The following is a 9,612-nucleotide window of genomic DNA, read 5'->3' on the forward strand; positions in this document are numbered from 1 at the left end:
CAATGAATCCCAACATGTACATTGAAAAGGGCAACAAATGAGACAATATTATATGATCAGATGTATGCCAGAAGGTTCTGCTATGGGGAGAGAGAAATGACTTGGCTTATGTGGATGGGGAAAGGGGAACAATATTCTTGTAAAACTTACTATGTGGCAGGAATTTTAGTATTTTTATAAATATTATTTCATTTGAGCCTCACAAAAACCTGAGAGGTAGGTGCTCTTACTAACCTCATTTTGTAGCTGAGGAAGCTCAGACAGACTCAGATCCTCCTGACTTTAGGCCCAACACTATCCATTGCCTAACCAGTTGCCTAGTGTTTTGCAAATCTGGAGTAATTTGTAGAATTAAAGTATTATGGACTCTCAGTATTTTTAAGCTCAGTCCCAAGAGCAGAGCCTCACACAAGTTAATATAAATATTATCCCACAACAAGCCCAGCAACCATGAAAATAATATGGAGCATGTTTAAGATTAGTAGAAGTAAATCCTTTCTTCATCAGACCCAGCTTCTCGAATTTATTAAGACAATCACATCCTGAGAAGGGAAAACATATATGGAATTTAATCAATCTGTTAAGTTAATTGAAATCCATTAATAAAGGAGGACAAAATCCTTCCACAGCTTAATAAATTAAGCAGAGGGGACAATTCTTCTTTAGACATCAATTGCTAACTAGTTAATCTAATTAAACCTCTAATTTCTAGTTTAATTTATTTGACTATAAAAATTCTTAAGCAATCACCTTTTTTAAAACATCTCCAATCTCTCTTCCCCTTGTTCATTTCCATCTGTTAAAGACATGTCTAATTTTTACTATCCTCAGAAAACAACTTTGACACGTCTATTACATGTAGCTGTCTTCTCTAATTTTACTATTTATATTCTTTCAAATGCTATCTACATACAATGTTTCTACTTCCTTACTAACTACCTTTCTACAATTCCTTTAATTCTTGGTACTTTTCTTCTTATACCACTTTACAAAAACTGATTTCTATAAGATCAACACTTGTAAATGAATAATTGACAAATGCATTGACATTTTTTCATCCCTCATTCTCCTGGGCTTCTCAGCACCATGCACATTCCCTTTATTTCTTATTCTTTCTTCTTACTCTCCATCCACCTTTTTTAGGTTTATTTTGAATATGTCGTAGCTGAGATGTAAATAGATATCCAGGCTTTTGGAAATGAGAGACTAGAACTCAACAAAGAGATCAAGGTTGAATGAAAGATTGTGATTCATCTACACAAAGCTGATAATTGAAACTAGGAGAGTGTATGGAATCATTAAAGAAGAGACTAACTAGCTAGCTAGCTAAAGAGAGAGAGTAGGAAAGAATTGAGGACAAATTTTGGGGAGAGTAACATAAAGATGTTATTAAGGAATAGTTTAAAGAGATCATAGGAAATAACACAGAAGCTAATTAAGTTAATAATATTGAGAAAAGACCCTGGTAACCAGTATCAGATACTCTATTAAGGGCAATAAGGATGAGAAGCCACAGAAAAAACACTGTTTTTAGTGTTGAAAGGGACTTCATCAACCCTGTAGTTCAAATCACCTGTTATTGAAATTCCTACAACAAAGCAACTGATATTTTTATAATTGTGATTATAAAGTAATTTCTGTTTGAAAGGTACCAAAATAATAGTAAAAAAATATGTGAATATGGCTAATTCAAATTTTGTATAGAACCTGTTCATGTCAGTACAGTTAAATTGTAAAAATATATATAAAATTTTGAGGAAAGGCTAGTGAAGATGTCCATACGGGGGTATATAGACTAGATATTTTCTTTTCTTCTAAAAGTTTATTTGAAGAGAAGCAGAGATATTTCTCTCTTTATTTCAAAAATATTTAACAAACATTCAGTGTATATATAACATGTGCCTAATAATATACTAGATATTTAGGATAAGTAAACAAGGTCAATGCTCTGTCCTTGTCTCTAATGAATCTTTCATCAGATTGAGATGATGACATATACAAAATTATGAGAATAACATTAAGCATTAAACTAAACAAGTATTAAACCTGAAATATATATATATATGCATATATATACATGCACACACATATGTAAAGTGTTGCAAAGCGAAGTGAGCAGAATCATCAGAATGTTGTACAGAGTATAGCAATAAAATATGAGGATCACTGTGAATGACAACTATTATTAGAATGCAAGCATCTGGAATACCTCCAAGAGATTCCTGATGAAAAAGAATATGCATTACTAAAGAAGGAACCAATGGAGTCTTAATGAGGATTGAAGCATATTATTCTTTACTTTATTTCCTCCATGAATTTTTCTCTAATGTAAGCAATATATGTCTTCTTTGCAATATGAGGAAATATATATTATATAATACCAATATCATATTGCCTGCCATCTTAGAAAAAAAGGGAGGAGGGAGAGAGAAAACAAGGGATCACAAAATGTCAGATAGTAATTATTAAAAATTGCATTGGCCTGTAATCTGGGAAAAAATCTATTGTGAAGATAATAAAAATAAGAAGTTGTAAAATAAAAATATATCTGTATGATAGAGTTTTTTAAATCCAAAAAGAAATGGAAAAGGATTAGGTTGGTATGATCAAAGAAGATCTCATGAAGATGATCAGATGATCTGGATCTTGGTAGTAGGGTAGGATTGTTTTTATTCATTCATTCATTCATTCTGACATTAAATGCTTATTTTTATTATTTATATGTATATTAAGCTGTAAATGAGATACAAAAAATTAGAAGAAATGGACCCTGCCCTCACAAGTCTCCTACATTTACATGAAAAGAGAAGGTGGGAAGGAACACAGAGTGATGTAAAAAATGAGCGTCAAAGTTATCATGGCATAGGAAGCTCATTAACCTCCCTTAAGTGCATAAATCAAATTGCATAGTGGTATAAAGTGAGGCTTAACATTTTCATAAGAGTGTATTATACCATTGAGAAGATGGCCATAAGTGCCAGGGTATTGAGGAAACCTACATCTCAGCTCTGTTAACTCTAGCAAGGGATCATGTAGTCTCTCACATCATTTTGGTTCCTTTGAGACTCAGACTCAGGACCTTTTACATGTGGAGCCATAAGGAACAATCATAGGTTCTTGCCCAAGGAAATAGCATGATAAAAGGAGTGTGTTTAATGATTCATGGGAACAGCTGTGAATTACAAGCAACCAAGTAGCTATCAATGAAAGGTTTTACTAGTTGAAATAACTAGATGAATATATACTCTTTGAAGTTATGTGGCATAGTAGATAGGGTCTTACCTCCTATGCAGGAAGACAGAAATTCACTTCTCATTTCTAACAAATTCTGACTGTATAACCTTCAGGCGAGACTCTTAACTTCCCAGTGTCCCCAATAACTTTCTAAGACAGTAAGTTAAAGAGAAGGAGGCACTGCTCATTTTTAGAAGGGGAAGTTCCTCACTTGGAGTTCTCTGAGCTGATAAAATCACAAAGCCTCTCCCAAACAAACAGAATTTGAATAGACATCATCACCACTGTAGAAAAGGTACATTGAGGGGGGAGAAAGTATCTATTCCAATGGATTACCCTTTGGCAATCCAAACTCAACAAGTTCAAAACAACCTAAAGGGAGGTTAAAAACAAAACACAAAACTAAAAAAAACACCAAAACAAACAAGGAAAGAAGGAATCAGAACTGATAAATGTGTGACTTTTGCTGGCATTATCCCATAAATTCTCTTCACAGATTCACTCAAAATGCTTGGGACTTTCTGCTAAATATATAAATAAGGAGGAAAGAAAAGTAGACCAGTTAGAGAGATTGTAGGATAAATAATGTTCTATTAGTGTCTATAAAATATCAAGAAACATAAAGGAAAGATGACAATATTTCATGTATATCTATATGATCCATTGATTTTGATCTATGTACAAAAGGATATGTTTTGAGGAGGGGTCCTTTTGAAAGCTCTGAGCTATTTTTAAGTTATTTATCAACATAAACACATAGAAATGGAGAATAACTTTGGCTCAGAGTTCCAAAACTTCAAACAAGCTCTCAGTGCACTGCAGGTTATTACTCATCTAAAATGACAGTAAACAGCATTTCATTCCAGCGCAGGATTATTCTAAGATCAACACTGAAATTAATCAAACTTCCTTGATTAATCAAAATTATATATTATCACCCTGATTGCAATCACCTATCAAAGAATCACTTCCCACTGTAATTTGGATGAAACATAATCAGTACCAAGAAACCAAAAAACTGGAGGTCTGTGCACCCACAAAGCCATTTGGCAGTTGTCCATTAACTAGACATTTAGCATGGACAGGAATAAGCTGGGGATCAGGAGGTCTAACTGTGCTGTACCCCGCACCAGGAACCAGGCAAACACTTTATAAAACCAAATAGATTGTAATCAGTATGTATGATGTGCTTGCACTCACATCATTTCATCAGCCCTGAGTGTTGCTTTAAGCAGTTGTTTGTGAGGAAAAGGCTGTTTTTATTTGGATTTCTTTGGAGTGGCTTTAATTTTATTCCATGCTCATCTCACCAAAAAGACAGGGTGAGCCAGATAGAAACTCTTAATGTATATAGACTGATTGAAGTGGAATAAGCCCATTCAGCCTAAAGAATTTGTTGAAGTATCATGTCCACAGCAGCTGTGAATTTCCGGATGCTAGTTAGTCTGCTGGGGCTTGTTTGTCTCAGGATACAGGCAGTTTCACCTTCACAATTTCCCTTAGCCTTCACTCCAGGTAAACAAACTGATCTGGCTTTATTGTGGAAGGATGCACAATTTCAGGGACGCAGGGCCCCCCGAACTCCTTTAGATTCTGTCACCTGTCTCCACACCTTCGCCTATACTTTCCTCAGTTCAGGATACAACTTCCATTTCCTCTTGATCTCAAATCAAGCTAGATTCAGGGTTTTGTTCCAGTAAAATCCCTTAAAGGGAACCTTTCCTGATACCTTCCTTTTCTGCGTCACAAAGCTGCTAGTGTTTCCATAAAATTTACTTTGTATTTATCTTTTATGCTTTGTATCACTTCTCAAAATACACGCTCTCCCACTGCTTCTAAAATGTAAACTCCTGGGAGTAGCTGAGTAGTTCAGTGGATTGAGAGCCAGGCCAAGGGATGGGAGATTTTAGGTTCAAATCTGGCCTCAGACATTTCCCAGCTGTGTGACCCTGGGCAAGTCACTTAACCCCCATTGCCTATCCCTTACCACTCCTCTGCCTTGGAGCCAATACACAGCATTGATTCCATGATGGAAGGTAAGGGTTTTAAAAAAAAAATAAATTAAAATGTAAACTCCTGGAGTGCAGAGGGAGATTTTTTTTTTAATTGGGATGGAGGGGCATTGGTCATTGTTAGTAGGGATAGTGTTGGTGTACGTTTATTTCCAAATTATCCTCTACATAGCTCAGTAGGACATAGTTATCAACATGTCTTCTCCATTAGATCATGAACTACTTGAAATCAGAGACTACTTTTTTTCCCATTCTCAGTACTTATCACAATGCCAGGAATATAGTAAGTGATTAATAAATGCTCATTTGGCTAAATGTGTCTATGTACATGTTCATATATTTGTATCCAAAAAATCTAATATAATTTTTGACACAGATATTGGGTTACATGAGGAACAGATTTATGAATTCAATGATATAAGAAAATGTCAGGTGAAAGAACTAACAATTCAATATTGTACCTTATTTTAAAAGCGTAGTCTTGGAGAGTGGCCTTGTGGCACTAGAAGACTAAGTAACTTGTCCAGGGTCACTAGAGTTTAATAATTCCTCCTTGACTTCATGAATGAAAATATGGAAGAATTCATTTTGTCACACCAATTAATCCTTAGACATGAGAAGATCACAAGAGAGAACCTTTTTCTGGTAGCATGACAAATCAACTGACCTTTCTCTCTCTGCCTCTTTGCCTCTATCTCTTTCTCTCTCCAAATATTTACATATTACTATCACTTTATAAGAGATCTCTTGTAACAATGTAAAACAATGATCTCATATGAATATGCATACAACATTTCACATCTCTAAAACTCTTCCCATTTTAAAAAATTATAACTTTTTCCCCCCTATTTCCCTCCCCATTGGTAGAGAGGGAGGCAAATTTCTTGTGAAAAATGTACATAGCCAAAAAGTCAAATCTCAATAATTGTATATAAAAAACTATATGCACCCTAATTCTGTCACATCTCTGTAATGCATAGCACTATTCACAGTCCTCTGAAATCATGAATAGTTTATATAGTCACAATATCAAAATAAAAATAAACAAAAACACTTTAAAATAGATTCTATCTTAAAAGATGTAAGGAAATTGTCTAGGCAGGGTAAGACAACTGAAAATACAACTCACTCTCCAAGAGTCTGGAGAAACTGTTCCAGATACTTCCTTTCTTCCTGGATCTCATTTTAAAGATTTCCTGCCTTGTACTGTATCACTTCTTTGATGCCCTAGCCTATGTGGGCAAGTATTTGCTAGAGATTACTGTGTATATTTGAAGAACATCCCAACTATAATACGGTGAAACCTAGGCAGAACAATTCACTCTGGCTCTTCAAAGAATAATGATGATAACAATAAAATGGTGATTGTGATAATTTATTTGCTACAAATCCTTATTTACCCAATTTTTATATTCAACAATGCATTTTAGTATATTATCCTACTTGAAATTCACAATACTATTATTATCTCTTTTATATAGATGATGAGATGGATGTAAAACATTAAAATAATTTTAATGTCATTAATCAGCCAATTTTATAAAGTGGAATTTGAACCCAATATCTTCTGACTCCAAGTTTATTTCACTGTTCACACAAAAGTATTTCAAATAATCTATGATGAATCAACAAACATTTAAGTACTTACTAGATGTTATTATGCTAGACATGAAGGATACAAAAATTGAATTCAAATAATTTTACTCAAGAACCTTAAATTATATGGGGTGAGGAATGTACCTACATAAGTATAATTTAATCTAATGTCTTCTACTATGTATTAATTATTCCGTATTTATAATATATTTAAGTCATTTGCATTTTTATCTTAATCATATAATATACAATGTGTCTTTAGAGTCATCAGTGTTTTAGAGAGCAGGATTTCAAAAGTTTTGAAGCATTTGGTATACTCAATAGCAAAAATAAGTTTAAAAGAAAGTAATATGATTTGAAAATGAAGAAATAATTGAAAATTAACTTTAAAAAACACCAAAATATAGGATGAAATGGAACATTGCAATCATCACTAATAATAAAATTTGCTGATAACATTTATATAACTATTGTTGCTCTTTACCATGATATGAGAGCATTAGGTTTTTAAATGCCAGACCAGTGATGAAGTAGCCATGACCATTCCTTCTCAGCTAGAAGGATTTATAGTAGGAACAAATGATGGAGCATTTTGACTTTTTTTGTGAAGATCAGACTATATATTCTGGATCATAATCATAATCACATTGGACTCACAGTTATTTATTTCTTGAACACCAAACTGAGGGAATGTAGTTTATATTAGTAGGAAAAAAATGAATTTCCCTTGTGGTAATGAGGTCATTTGACCTTGTCCTTCCATCAAACTATTATTATCTTTTTTTCACCCTTTCATAAACTGTTACAAAGCATGGCTTAATTCAGTGTTCTTACTTCCAACTTCTCAGTCTTTTGAAATCAGGTTTTTAACCTCATCCAATTAAAACAACTTTTTTTGTGGTTTGCTAATTCACTAACAGTAGAAAACATTTGATAATTTATGACTTTTTCTTAGTCTTTATCTTACTTGGTCTCTTTCAGATTTTAACAGAATCAATTACTCTTTCTGGACTTTTTTCTCCCATGGTCTTTCCTGGTCTTCCTTCTATTTGTCTAACTTTTTTTTTTTCAGTAATGTCTACTGAATAGTCTTCTTTATCACTTGGTATGAATACTCTCTTCCCTTCTCTAATGATCTTATTTATCTTTATGATTTTATAAAATCCCATTGATTCAGTTATCGTCTTCATGAATAATACTTCTGTATTGCTATGTTCAACCTTTATCTCTAACTCTTGCTCTTTACATAACTGCCTGCATAAACTTTCCACTCACAGCCCCCATCAATATCACAAATTCAACATGATCAGAACAGAAATTCTTCCATCTCTGAAACTTTCTATTTCCTGGTGGCACCACTAATCAGTCACCAAGATTCACAAATTGTGGACCCTTCCTTTACCCTCTATTCCCTATAGAGAATCAATTGCCAAAGCTTTTTGTTTTAATTGACAAATCTTGAACCTACTTCCATAAGAGCTCTCACATTCAAACCATTTTTTCCATACACACAGCCTCTATCTTAATTCAGGCCACCTTCATATTTTTCCTGGACCATTGTCAAAACTCTCTACCCTAAGTATTTCATCAGTCTCAAAGAAGCTGTGTTCAGGTACCAAATATATATTCTTTAAGACCAATCTTTACATGTCACTTATTTCTTTGACCTCAAACATATTTAAGGGAATACTTTGGAAGTATGTATATGTGTATATTATGCATGTATGTATCTATATATAAGTATATGTAGTCACAGTACATACAAATATTTATACATTTTCCTTTATGTATTCTATAATGGACACAATGAACTGCTACCTCACTATACCCTGCACAAAAGATAACATTACTTGCCTCTGTGACTTATAAATGATTCCATGTAGCTGAAATGCATTCCTTCCTTTCCTTTTTCTCAGATATCCTCATTTTATTATTATTATTATTATTTACTTATTTTTTATTTTAATATAATTTTTGATTTTCCCAGTTACATCTAAAACTATTTTAAAAATTCATTTTACTTTTGTTTTGAGCCAAATTCTCTCCTTCTTATTTCCCTCCCTGAGAAGGCAAGAAATCTGATATAGATTTTTAAGTTATAAAAGCGTACCTAAGGATTAACAACAGACAATAAGTAGATAGTTTTAAGGTTTGCACATCACCTTCTAAATATCTCATTTTTTATCCTCAAAATAGTCATGGGGGATAGCTACTAATGTTATTTCCAATTAACTGATGAAGAAACTGAGGCAGAGGGAGATTACCTGGCTTCTGAAGGATCACAGAGAAATGTCTGAGGCTAGATTTGGCCTCAGGTCTTCCTAAATTTAAGTGCAGCACATTATCCACTGCATCAACTAGTTGGGTCATAGTGTCATGTAGTAAGTACTTAATATGCCTTAAATTGAAGATCAGAAATACCATGTTTCACAAATAGAATATATTCACTTAAAATATATTTCAAAGAATATTATAAAATGAATTTGATATCTTTGTATGCTACCTTATTCCAATTTTTTTACTGATTAATATTAAAGTAACTCTTTTAGTATGGCATGCTACTTAAATGCAGAGTTTTCTTATCCAATAATTTACAGATTCTTGGGCAAAGCAAGAAACCTTTATTACTTTTATGTGATGTGATAAAAGGAAATTCAGAAATGTGATATTATTTGAAATATTAAGTTGATATTATATTTTTATTTTAGTTTGCCTCAGCAAAGAGTATAGTGAGGTCAGTGGCAATAATCCATGGTATTATTTTTAAGAA

The sequence above is a fragment of the Monodelphis domestica genome, chromosome 6 (genome assembly GCF_027887165.1).
Source record: "Monodelphis domestica isolate mMonDom1 chromosome 6, mMonDom1.pri, whole genome shotgun sequence".
Lineage (NCBI taxonomy): Eukaryota > Metazoa > Chordata > Mammalia > Didelphimorphia > Didelphidae > Monodelphis > Monodelphis domestica.